Here is a 15,950-nt window from a genome sequence, read left to right on the forward strand (position 1 = left end):
AATTGAGGAGTGTACCTTTCTATATAATGGATAAAAGCTTTGTACCTTGAATTGTTGACAGGAGCAATTGGTAGCCCCCAAGGGCCGGCTCATTATAATGTGATGAGTCGGGTCTTCAATAAGATGGGAAAAAAATGACTTTGCATTAGTCCCCAAGTGTCATGGTGCATGCTTGTAGCAACATGAGACTTGCATACTTGATGTAATCTCAACTTGAATAGTATAGCCCCCAAGTGCCGGGTCGTAAGCCTGCAGCAACTCGGGACTATTCCTTCAATTATAGAATAAATCATATCCACTGATAATATGATAGCCATTGCGCTAAAGCGACTTTGAAAACCGTAATCATAACACTGGCCATTGATAACCATAATAAAATCCAGCCATGTTGGCTATTTGAAGATTTGAATAATATAATCCAATGATTTTTGAGCGCATGATTCCAATGGCGCAATCCATATATACTGGCTACTTATAGTCCAAAGCCAGGACGGGTTAACAAACACCGGATAATTTCTCATCATATACTGGCGACTTATCATCTTAAAGCCAGGCCGGGTTAATAAACGCCTGTGATTTATAATTATGCTTTATTCAACCTATTTCTGCATACAACAAGTTTAAAGTGTCCTGGCAGTTTACCGCCGGACTGGTCATAATGCCCAACATATAACCCGGGTTTATAACCAAGGCTGCAAGGATAATAAAATACGAAATATATCATACCTGTGATATTGAATCACATCGTTGGTTTACCAACTTTCTTGTAGTAAGGGTGATAACCCAAATCTTGAGTATGATAACTCCCCTCATATTTTGCCGGTTTGTAATAAAACCGTGTCGGGTTGTAATAAACACCGGATGATCATCCTGGCAACTTATAGTCAAAGCCAGACCGGGTCAATAAATGCCGGATTATAATTGATCTTGTATTGTCAACTTATAATTGAAAACCAAGCCGGGTCAATAAACGTCGGTCTATCCATGCACATATGATACATGCTATGATGATGTAATGATAATGCAACATATGATGATGTATATGTATGATCAAGAGGGTTTCGGCTATGGTTCAGATATGACCAGAGCCCCCAAGTGATTTCCCTGTTGGCCTTGTGCCTATCAAGAGGTGTAGCTATGGTTTGCATACGACCAAGCCCCCAAGTGATTTCCCTGGTGCCCTTATGCCTATCAAGAGGTGTAACTATGGTTCGAACCCATAGCCCCCAAGTGATTTCCCTGGTGGCCTTATGCCTATCAAGAGGTGTAGCTATGGTTCGGATAAGACCAAGCCCCCAAATGATTTCCCTGGTGGCCCTTATGCCTATCAAGAGGTGTGACTATGGTTCGAACATAGCCCCCAAGTGATACTGTGAGCTGTGCTCAAGGGATACCCATGTTTGAGCTGTGTTGTGTAGCAGAATCTCTTTGGCCCCTTATGATAATATTGGCTTGATAGCCGGATTACCGAAGTAACCAGAGTTGTGCTCTTATGATAACATTGGCTTGATAGCCATATTAATAGGGTAGTCACAGCTGTGAGCAACCATATGATAAGCCAATAAGGCATGATACCCATGTTTGAACCGCGCATCATGGAAGCAAGTTCTCTTTGGTAACCTTTAATTTTTTTGAGAACTCGAACTTGTGAGAGATGAATTCTATTTTGAGCCGGAATTCTTAAACCGGATATTGAAAGCTTCAATGTTTTGTGGTAGATAAATTTCCTTGAGCCGAATTGTAAACTGGACATTTTGAGAGCTTCACTGAGACTGACTTCCCTTGAGCCGGATTTTAAACCAGATATTCGAGAGCTTCAAGGCTTCATGGGAGACAGATTTCCCTTGAACCGGATTTTAAACCGGCGTTCTTCGTTTTGAACTGGAAATTTTCTGATGCCCTTTATACTTTCATCAATATGGTAGTGTCCTCCAGGTCCGGGTTATCTTTCCCTCCAATGTCCTGGGTTTCTTGAATTCACCGAAAATCGACAACACTTGCTGAGTCATATCATCGTAGCCCCCGAGTCTCAAGATGACCCAAGGAGTTGTCTTGAGATTCTCGTACTTGACCATAGAAGAAGGTATATATCATTGGTTTGGTAATGTGATGTAAATCCACAGAAGGTTGAGGTGACTGCGGCGGGTTATAAATGATCCCGTATGAGTCGTGTCACCAACTCGGCCAATGGTTTCTTCCAACTGACTGTTTGAAGTTAACCAAACTGTAGTGGCAGCGATTTATGTGCATGTCCATTGAACCATCTAGCGCAGACAGCGGCTGATGATAACTTGCCTCCAATTTGTTGGAAGAAAACCGGGCTACCCAAGCAGTGACTGGCTTTTTATTCAATAAAATAGCTCATGCAAATAGATGCGGCCCAATGTGTTGATGTAGACCAGGCCTTGGGGGAGGCGATTTGCGCACGCCCATTAACAATCAACAGACTCGATCCCAACAAGCTGATGTGGACCGGACCACAAGGGCAACAGCTTGTGTGTGTCCATTCATCATATGATATGTCCTGGATTATCCCGAGGTGGAATATTATCAATCGGTGCTCCATATCCGTGGTATAAGCCACATTTGTAGTGAATAATGGTCCTGTATATAAGAATATACAAATCGAAGTAATTTGTCCTTTCATAGAAATAATATGTGTTAATAAAACAAATTTGAGATGGATAGCACCTGACGTTTGCAGACGGCAAACCGTTTTGGATGATGAATGATCCGTTCACCGCAACCGAGGTGGCGGCTTAAAGCCTGCACCGGTCGACTCAGACGGACCCTTCGGGTCACGTTTGACCCCCCCTTTTTTTCACTCCCTGACGCGCCTGGGAAACGGGCAGTAGAGGAAGGCGATGTTCTTGGCGGTTTGTGATTTGACCGCTCCCCAATCACATAATATGCTGCAAAAATTTCCAATCTTTTCCTGCGATGTGATCCTTGCACTGATCGGCCTTCAGCTTGTAGTGGTGACACACCTGAGGCCGTTTTAATCTTCTTGAACTGAAAATCTCCATCCATCAAACCATGACAGTAGCAGCAACCACAGCTCGGTGGGTCAACACTCGGCAGTTTGAGCAGCATTGTAGTAGAAGAAGAGGCGAGACAAATCCGGGATGAACACCTAACTGCCAGGGCACAGCGCGGCGGCGCCAAACCGACGAAGGGGCGAGTCGGGTGTGCGGGCGCAGTTGAAGCCACGGAGGCGTGAGCCGTGAGGGCTGCTTGCGAGCAGAGGGGAGCCACTGCAACAGGTCACCAAGGCCGTGGACCTGAAGGCGTGGCCGGTTTAGGGTCGCGGCGACGGAAACGGCAGCTCGGAGGCGTCGGCGCTCAGCGAAGTGGCATCTCAGCAGGGCGGCTCAACAAGCAGCTTGACGATGGCGACAGACGGGGTCCTCGGACAGCAGCGGCTCGGCGCTGGGGGGCGAGCTTAACGGCAAATGGGCTGGGTCATTAGTGCGGCAACTCGGTGGTGAGTCAAAGTCAGAGGCCGACGAGGTGGCTTGTAGCAGAGGCTTGACCCGGCGGCGGTTCAGGGAAGCATGCGGCCGGAGCGGAGGTGGAGATGGGGAAGTCGGAGCCGGCCAGTCAGGGGCGCGAGCCAGTGCGGTGATCCGGCGATGTGAAGATGGCGAATCAACGGCGATGCGGCTGATGGGCGACGCCGGGCATGCGGGGGCTGAGCGGGAGCCGACCAGCTGGTGCGGGCACCTCCGGGAGCTGACCCGGCGGGCGCAGATCAGGGGAGAGGAGTCTGGGGCCGCGATCGCACGTGGAGGCGTACGGGCGAGCGACGCGGAGCTGCACGTTGGAGTAAAGCGGTGTGGGAGAGGCGTCTACTGGATGAGGTGCATGGTGAATTGGTCGTGGGTGTGGCAAGGCCAGCAGGTGGCTGGGCCGAGGTGGAGGGGCGCTGGCGGTTTGGCCACGGCGGGGTAAGCTTGACCACGGAAGAGTGAGGAGCGCGAGGCGCATTGGAACAAACCGGTCCCCGACAATTTAGCTGCGGAGGTGTGAGGAGAACGGGGCGCAGCTGGCACAAACCGGTCTCGCGAATTAGCAGTACAGCCGATGAAATTTGAGGATGAGACGGCGGTAAGTCGGACTTCCAGCCGAAGCGAGGCGAGGCCGGCGATTCAGGGCCGTGGTGACTCTTATATGGTGCAATGACGACTCGGAGGCGGAAGGGTGGCCACTTGGCCGGGTGGCCAGTTGAGGCTAGCTGGTGACTCGGCTGTGTTAACGCGTAGCCGTGGAGATAGGAAGAGGCAGGGCGAGCGCCGTGAAGGCAACTCAACACTGGACGGCGAAGGAAGTGGCTCGCTGTGCCGCGGTAGCCGGCCACAACGGCAGAGATAGTAGGGCCGGCTTAATGGCTCGAGCCCGGCCACGGCAACGAGGCGGAGACCTGTGGTGGCATGGTCCGAATGCATCTCCTCTCGACGTCCGTGTCCTTGTCGTTGTCATCGGTTTGACTATCCACTTTTTGTGTCTTCCAGGTCGTGGTCTCCCTTCATATTTTTTTAATACCCCTTGAGACTTGATGCGTGGAGTAGATTGCGTCCTGTTTCCTTGATGCATGGAACAACCGCCACTTTCAGTCAATCTTTCCATGTTTTTGAACAAAATGGTGGTGCATTTTTTCGTCATGTGCACGCATTGCCGTACATACGAATTGGTAAATCCTTCTTGTCGTGGAATTGTCACGTCAGATGTCCTCGTGAAAGGACTTAGTTGTGGAGCCATCGCAACTAGGAAGCTTGAAGGGGTTAATCGGGACAAAGGACACGAGAGGTTTTATACTAGTTCGGCCCCTTACGGTGAAGGTAAGGCCTACGTCTAGTTGGGTTGGTATTGATGTTTCGATGACCAGGGAGCGAGATACACTATGCCTGGCTCTCAATGAGTTGTTTTCTTGCCCTAAGTCGCCCGCAGGTCGTCCCCTTATATTGATGGGTTGACACCCTGCGGCTTACAGAGTCCCGGCCGGCTTATACACAATGCCCGGCTCGATGACTAGTTAAGTCTACCTTATGATACAAGTATATTACTATGGCGGTTTTACTACAACGGGCCTTATGTCGCCTGCGGGCCTCAAGCTCTCTATGAACCGCCATCTTCATACTTTGGTCTTGGGCTTCTCTCTGGTGAGTCTTCTTTGCATAACCCGGCCCCTCCTGGGCGTCTTACACAAATAGTTATATCCCCAACACTTCTGGTTCGAACGCAAGTTGTAGGTACGAATCAAATCCATCATCTCAAGAACACACTCAAAATATTGATCTGGCTTCAAACCGCCGGATCAAAGTGTATGCCACGGCGCGCAAAGCAACCTTAACTTTTCTTCAATTCTTCTTCATCTGATCAAACACGAGCTTCTCGATCCCTGAAGAGATCCCTCCAAGAACTCAACACCACCGTGCGCGAGCCCCATGGTGGGCGCCAACTTGCGTGGAATTAACACGTCAGATGTCCTTAGTGTTAGGACTTAGTCGCGAGGCCAACGCGTCTATGTGGTAGCTTGAGAGGGGTTGGGCGGAATCGAGAGAGGCAACACGCAAGACAAGGATTTAGACATCTTCGGGTCCCAGGAAACATCATCCCGTAATAGCCCTACATGTTGTTTGTGGCTAGGTCTCATTATGCTCATGAGAGTCGCTGTAAACCGGCTCTCCTCTAGTTGTATCTAGCCCTAGAGATTGTTTCTTGTTCCTTCTTTGGGGAGCCCTGCCCCTCCTTATATAAGTTAGAGGGGCGGGTTACATGTGGAGTCCTTTTTGGATTAGGACTAGTCTACCTTCTAATATAAAACGGATACAAGTCCGGGTCATAACTCCTTGTAAGGTAAATATTCCTCACGCCTGTCCTCTTAAATCTGCCTGCCATTAACATAAACCGACCTTCTGGGCCTTGGGCTTCTCATCCGTCTGTCCTTCCCGCTGGGTTACCAGTGAGTCATAATGTTTAGGTAGGTTACTTATAAACCGTATGGTCAGGGCGGGTACTGGTAAATCGCCGAGTGTAAACCGGGTCTCAAGTAAACCGCCAAGTCCGGCCGGGTCATATTTCCGGCCGGTTCATACCGCGGGGTATATCCCTGACACACGGGATACGGACCAGCCAGTTGGCACACCATTCCCTACCGCCTCCCATGCCCTACTCATCCTCGGAGGAGTCCCCGACCTCGGCGGTGCCGCACGTTGGATGGCGGCAAGTAGGACACATGGCTGACGGTGCTCCCGTCGTCGGCCGCCAGCATGGCCACCGCTTGTGCTGTCGCGTCCGCGTCCGGCTACGCCGCTATTGCGTCGCGAGATGCGACTTGAGCGAGGGCGGCGACCATGAGCTTCATCCTCGAAGACAAGCTCTGCTGTAGAGCGTTCGCGCTTGTGGTCATGGCGGATGTGGTGCCAGGTAGGAGGATGATGCACTATGGTGTGGAGGTTAGCTAGGCGTTGCCGCTTTAAGTAGCGCATTCTGGTGAGGCCAAGCGTCTGGGTGCATCATTAAGTCGCCGGAGTTGGTTCCTCGGGCACCGAGCCTCTTAACGACGGCATACGAGCGGACGACATGGATGCGGGCAGCTGGCGCCGGCTAGGAACGCACCGCGCGATGGTGCAAGGGACAAGGGTTTTTGGTGTGCCAGGGTAGTCAGCTGCGGTCATGGCAACGTTGGAGATGCCCTTTGCTCACATGCGATCCCCGCATGTCATTGAAAAAGCATGACTACCCGACATGGTCTTTGGTCCTGAGGATGCAGTTCGCCGCGCTACACCACTCCGCCGACACGTCGCGGCGCCCCGTGCATCATCGATGAGCCGGGTGTTGGGGTGTGTTTGGATTGTGGCCAAAGTGCACCTTACCAAAATTTTGGTCATGACCCAAAGATTGGTATTTGTTTGGATGGTTGCCATTTTTTTGGCATGCCAATGAACTCTAGCCAACTCTAGTTCATTTTTCTTGACAATGTCGGCTAAATCATGGGCAACCAATACCTCAACCAAAATTTTGGCTACCCAATGCTTTGATGGGGCAACCTTGGGCACAAACCAAACATACTGTTGGTTGTGCCACAGCACTAACGCCACCCGCGGCACACTGAAACCGACCGTGTATAGCAACGATTAGCGTGTCACTCATCGTGGTCGCCGTGTCCAGAGGCGATGCTGGAGCTGCGCCACATTGTTGGCCACCACGACCCACATGAATGGTTGTCGGTGGCGAGGAGCTCGTGGGCCAGCTCCTCCATTGGACTAGTCTGCGCTACATCGTCCCGACGGGTGTGCCCCACATGTCAGTTTCCCTATTTTCTAGGCCATATTCGAGCGTCAGTGCTCCGCCTTGCGCATTAGGCCTTTCACTATGTAGGCCAAGCGAGACAACTTATTGTTTATTTGAGCCGTTCAAGTATAATCATGTGGCCTTTGCTTATTTCTCATTCCTCACCAACCCTCTTCTCCATAGATCATGTCGCCCTCTAGTCGAGTCCATCCTCCCGCATGCCTCATTTGAACAATCCACCGAGTATCATTAGCATGTACCCACCCTAGTCCTCTTTCAATCGATCTTCGGACCCTGAGATGAAATCGAGAGAGAACGAGTGGGGGCACGTGATACCTAAGGCAGATTCAAAATTTTGAACCGGTGATCATAGCATCCGCAAATCATATATAAAGGGTATTCAATGTTCGTTTTGTTTTTGAACATACAATATACTCCCTCCTATCCTTTCTAGTTTACATATAAGTTTTATGTGTAGTCAAAGTGTCTCTACTTTGATCAAAAAAGTATCAACATTCAACAATGCCCAATGAATATTGTTAGTCGTACGTACTCCTAGATTTGTACTCGAGATGGTTTCCAATTTGTTTTCAACCACGTGAATGTGCTTGTTCTCGCGCATGCTCTTCGTACTAGGATTTCGCCATGTATAGCCAGTCCAATAGTAACTTTTTTGAGCTCCCTGTCCAATAGTATTAGTGGAGTACTGACAGCATCTGTACTAGAGTATGCAAAGCTCATAGTAGTACTCCCTCCTTCCATTTATATAGGGCCTATGTGGAGGAGAGAGATGTGAAAAAGAAAGGGGAGTGAGCTCTCATGCAAGAGCCTAGCTATATATACATTCCTTGTTAAATACAATAAATATAAAAAAAGAGATAGATAGGAGATGGAAAAAATTACTAATACAATAGCCAACCTTATAAATTTTTTTGCGGGAAATAGCCAACCTTATAGCCCACACTATTGTATGAGTGCATATAATAGATGATGGCTATAGATGACATGGTAGTCCCTCATAGCCATCGACTGGCTATATTATTAACCATGCTCTAATGCGTTTTTAAAACCGCATTTGACTATTGACAAGATTTATAGTACATGAGATGTATAATGTGAAAATTATATCATTGGAAACTCCTTTCACATACGAATTTGACCGTATGCTTTGTGTAAGTTGCATGTCATATATTATTACTCTAACATTTGGTCAAAGTTAGCCTCAAAAAACGCATTAGGCCCTGTATAGTAAATGGAAGGAGGGAGTAGTAAATGGAAGAGGATCCTCTAACGTAGGTATCCCTGACTTACCCTCCCTTTCGGTCACTTACTGGCGGACCCCATGCTTGCTAGGCCCCGCATGTCAATTACTCAATGGGTTCGTCCACGTCAGGGGATCCTCATCCATAGTATACTCCTTCTATTTTTATTTACTACGCATAAAACGGAGGGAGTGGTAGTATAAATGACGCACGCTGGGGAGGGGGAGTGACGTCGATTTGCTCTCAACTGCGGTCCCACAAGTGAGCGAAAATGCAAGACGAAGTGTGTTCCATTCGGTGAGCGACGTGGAGGGTCCAGCGTGCCGGGCTGCAACGCGAACGCGACAAGAGTGATGTACAGTCAAAACCGATTGATCGGTCGTCATCGGAACCACTATTCACACCAGAACCTTCGCTGCTTGGCCTATGCCAGCCACTGCCCTAAAACCACACCTAATCTCCAGCCCATTCCCCCACCTTTCGATCCCCTAGCCCGCATCAAGTGTCCCCTAGTTCGCCTGAAAGCCATGGTGTGCCTCAAGTTCACTTACTACAAGATGCTGATGCCGGAGCGCCGCGTAGAAATCACGGCGGCGGTCGGTGCCACAGACCTCCATTCCCGAGCTCGCTTTGCGGTGGGCCAATCCCCGAGTTCTATGGAGCCAAGCTACGAGGAGGAGGAAGCCGATCCAATGTTCATGGCGGAGGTCGCAGTGCAGAAGGCCCCCGATGGGTATGAGACAATGGACGTTGACTTCGTGCCGGCGTCCGAGTCCCCCATGGTGCCGGCGGACCAGCGGTTCAACATGGCGATACTAAAGGAGGACCGGGAGGCAGAGGCTCAATTCGACATGGAGCGCGCGCATGCTGCTGCCATCGAGGCTCTCCTGCAGGCGGAACCAGATGTCGTGGATGTGAACCGGGTGGCGGAGGCTCAACTTGAGGTGGAGCACGAGAATGCCGCTGCCATCGAGGCCCTCCTGCAGGCGGAACCAGACGTCCTGGACTTGAACCGGGCCGCAGAGGCTCAACTCGACACGGAGAGCGTAGATCCCGCTCTCATCGACGCCCTCTTGCAAGCGGAACTAGACGTCCTGGACTTGAACCGGGCGACGGAGGCTTGACTCGATGCAGAGCGCGTGGATGCCGCTGCCATCGAGGCCCTCCTGCAGGTGAAACCGGACATCCTCGACTTGAACCAGGCCGTAGTCTCGTTCGTGCAGAGCACCTGCATGCTCCGCGTGAATGAGTAGATGGAGGCCGAGGACAACCACGGTGCAGAGACACACGTCGGCAGCTATGGCTGGTTCGCGCCGGCAGCCAAAGACGACGAGGCCCTCTCGTTCCGCGAGCAATGATAGTTTTTCTTTATGTTGTTGTTTTTATGGATATTTTACTGTGTAAAAACATATATTGTTATGCAAGTCGCCTGACTTGGGTCAGTCTACCAGTTCAGGCGGTTGGATGAATATCCTACGTCTCCTAACCCTTCATCATCACCTCTTCTTCTTCCCCAACAGACCACCGCACGGGCCGCACGGATACTCCCCAACATGCGGTTGGATAAACATACTCTATGAACGAAAATTATGTGTCAGCGGTAGGATGGCTGAGTTTGGTTTGTTCACATGCGATAACAAATGTTAGTGAGGGTGCGTTCCCTTGGTTGGGTTTGCGGCATGCAGGAGCGACTGTGTGAGGGTGCGGTGCGACCGCGGTGTGCAGGAACGACCGTGTGAGGGTGCGGTGCGACCGCGATAGCCGTGCGCAAGTGTACCTGCTTTTCATTTTCGAAACTTTAGGCAAGCATGGCAAAAATGTGTGGCGAAGTATGGCAATGCAAGGCCTAGAACCAAATAGGATAAGTACGTACGTACTAGGAGTACTAGTGTTAAACAAGAAAGGCGGGGTTTTCCTTCACGGGTTTAATCGATACAAATCCTCGTTTCACGTGTCAATTAATACATTTTTTTCTGCAAAGACCAAAGAGCTAACCATCTCACTCCTCATCGCTTGATTAATGCAGCGCCATGCAAACCAACCTTCTCACTTCCGCATGCATGCAGGGGATATTAATGTCCTTGGTTGCTAGTACGAGGCAAACCCCATCAATTTTGCCTTGATTAGTGTTAGTGGCCTTTTGCAAATTTTAATTTTGATATACTGGCCTTGTGTACAAAAAATGGAGGTAGTAACTATATTTGACTTCCTTCCCCATTGCGGTGACATCGACGATATCTCGAACATTGTGGTTTGGCGAAGTGCGTTCGACGGAGAACACCATTGAGGGAGACTACGGTAAGTCGTTCGCAAGTGCCGCCCGCAAGCCAAGACAACTGCCTTATTTTCATCCAGGAAGTCCGTTGAACCAAAGGACGCGTAAATTTACTAGTACTACTAGTACACAATAACATCGTCCGTCCAACTTAGTGCGGTGAGATGGTTTCTCAAAGAAGACGATGGAGAAGCGGAGTCAGCAAAGACTGAAATGATGGTTGCTTCATCCGTGCTTTTGTGATTTAACGCCTCACTGCTTTGTGATTTGTGATAGAAGGGACAGGGGAGTACACCCTATGCTCTATACTGTACTACATGCGTCCAAGCATGGGAGAAAGAGGAGAGACGTTGCATTTTTCTATTCCTTTAATCAATCAATCTGGGAGCTTCGGTTCCATCTTTTTGGCTTTGGCAACACCGTCCACAATGGTTCCCACAATGCCAAAAGCTATTTTCACATTTGGCTACACATTGTGGATGCCCTTAACCGTACTACTTGCTTTTGCTCCTGTGTGCTATCTATACAAATCTCAATTATATTGATCTAAAAAATTATAGAATCAAGATTAGTAAAAATGAGGTGATTTTGCCGCGCGGATGGCTGGGGAGGTTTCTTATTTTTAGAGGACGTTGTCCTGGTGGTTTGCTAACATGCGGTCCCATGTGTCAGTGCTTTACGAAGCTGATCCGCATCCCACATGAGGCAGAACAACGACAGAAGCAACACGTGGTTAAGTTGAAGAAGATGAGGGAGAAGCGGATTCAGCAACGAGTGAAATGATGGTTGCTTCGTCCCTCCAACTTCTTTTTAAGCATTTTTACTTCATCCCTCCAACTTAACTACGGGAAAGGTGCATCTTTGTGATTTGACACCTCATTGCTCATTACTACGCCGGCGCCATGACTGGGTGCTTCACCCCAGCTGCTCTGCACCGTATTCCGATATGGCACGTGGACCCAGTAGATTGCACATGTCGGTGAAAGGGACTAGAAGATTTATGAAAGCAAGAGCTCCACTCTTACGACGGAGGAGTACACGACACGACGGCCCAGTGAACTGTCACTTGTACTGTATAGTACTATAGTTTTGCTGTTTCGCACGATCCATCGATACAAACCCGATTAAACATGAAAGGGTGGGATTTTTCCTGAACGGTAGATGATACTCGCCATACATTTCAAAGGCAATTTTAATGTATGCAAACTGGATAGTGAAGTAACAATATGATATCTAGTAAAACTAAAAACACATATGATTTATTGCGTTAGAGTGTAGTAGTAGTGCTGTATTGCATATTTCTTAGATGTAACATGCGAGAACGTGTAGAGATGTAGTTTTGGAGGGCCTATAGAGAGAAAAGCATAATACGGTCACCGAACTTCAGAATAAGCTGATTACGGTCACTATATACGTTTTGCGGTGATTATACGGTCGCTTGCTCACGGTTCAGCATCGGATTGCACTCTGTTGACTGGCCAAATAGTCTGCGTGGCACCATATTGACTAGTTAAATTAACCACGTTCCTTGTGGGTCCCACCTGTCAGTTTGCATAGGGAAAAGGTCAGATAAACACAAATTTACGCGGGCGTGACAAGACTCCAACCCGTGCGCGCGAATCACCTAGTTGTGTATGTGTCTGTCAGGGCCTGATGTGTGCACATGCACGTGTAGGTTGAGCACTTGAGCGTGAGAGTGTGTGTCGGTCGTGTGGTGTACTGGTGTGTGCATGCATGCGTGCATGCGTGGCTGCGTGTGTACGTGTGAGTGTTGCGTGCGTGCGTGGGTGCATGTGTTTGTGTGAGTGTTGCATGCATGCAGTTCGTGTGCATGCGTGTGTGTGTATAATCACCACACCAGCTCCCGTGTGTTAAAACAGACGGCTCAGCATACCAATACAAGGCCACCTTGTCCACTGTGCCTGCGATCATGACTTCGAACCACTGTCCAATATTTTTTTGCCGTTTGTTTTCATTATTACTAGCAAGATGCCCGTGCGTTGCACGTAACATCAAGATGCATTTGTATGACTAGTTTATCTTATGAGAGAAAAGGATGAACGAGGGAAGGCCTTATTTGTGAATTTGGAGAGGTGTGTGGGTACCTTTTTGCAAAATTGCCATAGTTTCTTTCCTATCCGTCAGATATAAATCGGACGGCCAACAGGTGGGCACGATGGTAGTGAGATAATGTGATGCAACACTAGAGGTGCCTGATATGTCTCCAACGTATCTATAATTTTGTATTGTTCCATGGTATTATATTACCTGTTTTGGATGTTTATGGGCTTTATTTTATACATTATTATCATTTTTGGGACTAACCTACTAATCGGAGGCCCAGCCAGTATTGCTGTTTTTTTTGTCTATTTCAGTATTTCGAAGGAAAGGAATATCAAACGGAATAAAACCTTCGGAAGCGTGATTTTTGGAACGAACGTGATCTAGAGGACTTGGAGTGCAAGTAAAGAAGCAGTCGAGGCGGCCACGAGAGGGTAGGGCGTGCCCCCTGTCTTGTGGGCCCCTTGGGCGGCCACCGACGTACTTCTTCCTCCTCTATAAGCCTACATACCTCAAAAACATCCAGGGAGCAACCGAAACACAATTTCCACCACCGTAACCTTCTGTATCCGCGAGATCCCATCTTGGAGCCATCGCCGACGTTCTGCCGGAGGGGGATTCCACCACGGAGGGCTTCTACATCAACACCATAGCCGTTCCGATGAGCTGTGAGTAGTTTACCACCGACCTTCGGGTCCATAGTTATTAGCTAGTTGGCTTCTTATCTCTTTTTGGCTCTCAATACAATGTTCTCCCCCTCTCTTGTGGAGTTCTATTCGATGTAATCTCTTTTTGCGGTGTGTTTGTCGAGATCCGATGAATTGTGGGTTTATGATCAGATTTATCTATGGATAATAATTGAATCTTCTCTGAATTCTTTTATATGATTGAGTTATCTTTGCAAGTCTCTTCGAATTATTGGTTTGTTTTGGCCTACTAGATTGATCTTTCTTGCCATGGGAGAAGTGCTTAGCTTTCGGTTCAATCTTGCGGTGTTCTTACCCAGTGACAGAAAGGGTTGCAAGACATGTATTGTATTGTTGCCATCGAGGATAAAAAGATGGGGTTTATATCATATTGCTTGAGTTTATCCCTCTACATCATGTCATCTTGCTAATGCGTTACTCTGTTCTTATGAACTTAATACTCTAGATGAATGCAGGATAGCGGCCGATGTGTGGAGTAATAGTAGTAGATGTAGGCATGAGTCGGTCTACTTGTTGCGAACAGGATGCCTATATACATGATCATGCCTAGATAACGTCATAATTATTCGCTTTTCTATCAATTGCTCGACAGTAATTTGTTCACCCACCGTAATACTTATGCTCTTGAGAGAAGCCACTTGTGAAACCTATGGCCCCCGGGTCTATCTCTTATCATATTTGCTTCCAATTTACTTTTATTTGCATCTTTATTTTCTGCATCTATATTATAAAATACCAAAAATATATTTATCTTATCATATTATCTCTATCAGATCTCACTTTCGCAAGTGGCCGTGAAGGGATTGACAACCCCTTTGTCGCGTTGGTAGTGAGTTCTTTGTTTGTTTGTGTAGGTTCGTGGGACTTGTTGAGAAGCCTCCTACTGGATTGATACCTTGGTTCTCAAAAACTGAGGGAAATACTTACGCTACTATGCTGCATCACCCTTTCCTCTTCAATGAAAACCAACGCAAGCTCAAGACGTAGCAGTGCCACGTGGAGCGTTTAACTGGTCAACTAGTCATGTCTTGAGCAAATACAGAGCTGTATGGTGAGCCCATGACTGTATAATAACCACTAAACATAAATGGTGACCGTAATGAGTGGATTCTAAAGTCCAATGTACGTATCATGCTTTCGCTTCAAATACAATGATCGTCATTCTATATATCGCGAGAGAAAGATGAAACATGTGTGAATGTGCTGGGGGGTTATTTTTAGAGGACCTAGAGATAGTTTGTGTGCATACGTGAAAGGGGCTTAGAGGGGGGTTATGCGACAGAGAGAGAGATGCTCTTCGTTTCTCTTTATTATGACTAACTTTGTATATAGTATAAAAATATACAAATTCACAGTGCGGAATAAATATCATTATGGGCACCATGCAATGCAAATTAGCGTTCGTACTCCTCCATATAACTTTGTAATGTTGTATATATGTAGAAATTCTAAAATGATTTTTTGGCCACACTTTATTCAAAAGGAATGTTGTATGCGAAATAAACGTGAAGAGAGGGCTTTTTAGATCAATAGGGTACGTGATATAACATGTGTGAATGTGTAGTTGATGCATTTGGCAGGGCCTAGAGAGGTATGTGTGTGTATTACGTATTCGAGAGAGGCATAGATAGAGGGGCTGGCGGGGGGGGGGGCATGGGAGAGATAGCACGAGAAATGAGAGTGGTCTATCACACCATGTTCTTATATCAAATTACTACTATTGTGTAACCTGCAACAATCACTTATCATAAGACACGTTTGACTTCGGAGTGTGATATAGGTTACATCTCGCATTGTTTTCTAGCTCGTACTACTAATTTGTTGAAATGGCACTTATGACGAGACAGTTCTAATTTGGTAGAGTGATATTCGTTGCATCTTTGATATGGTGTCGAGCTCTCATTGTTTCTAATTCTTCTCCTTAGTTTACACATCATAAGCTGTGAATATGCAATAGCACTAATGATGAGAGACCTCTAACTTGGTAGTGTGATGTTGTTTGCATCTTGCATATGATTTATTTCTTGTACTGCTCCACATTTGTTTAAACGCCATTTATGATGAGACACTGTTAACTTGGCAGATCGATATTTGTAGCATCTTTCATTTGGTGTCTACCTTCCATTGCATTGCTTCTAATTTGGTGAAATGTCTTCTTCTTAGTTTACACATCATAGTTCTGGTTATCTCTTCCGTCCTGTTTTCCATACATATTACATCCTCCTATCATGTGGTTGTCTAACATCGAAGTTTAGTTTGTCTGCATCACACATCAATTTGTTCTGAAGAACTAAATTGTTATTCGTTTTTCTTGTCGGCTTGACTTAACATGGCACAAAGAAAGAGGAAGAA

Source organism: Triticum aestivum, chromosome 3B (assembly GCF_018294505.1).
Source record: "Triticum aestivum cultivar Chinese Spring chromosome 3B, IWGSC CS RefSeq v2.1, whole genome shotgun sequence".
In the NCBI taxonomy this organism is placed as follows: domain Eukaryota; kingdom Viridiplantae; phylum Streptophyta; class Magnoliopsida; order Poales; family Poaceae; genus Triticum; species Triticum aestivum.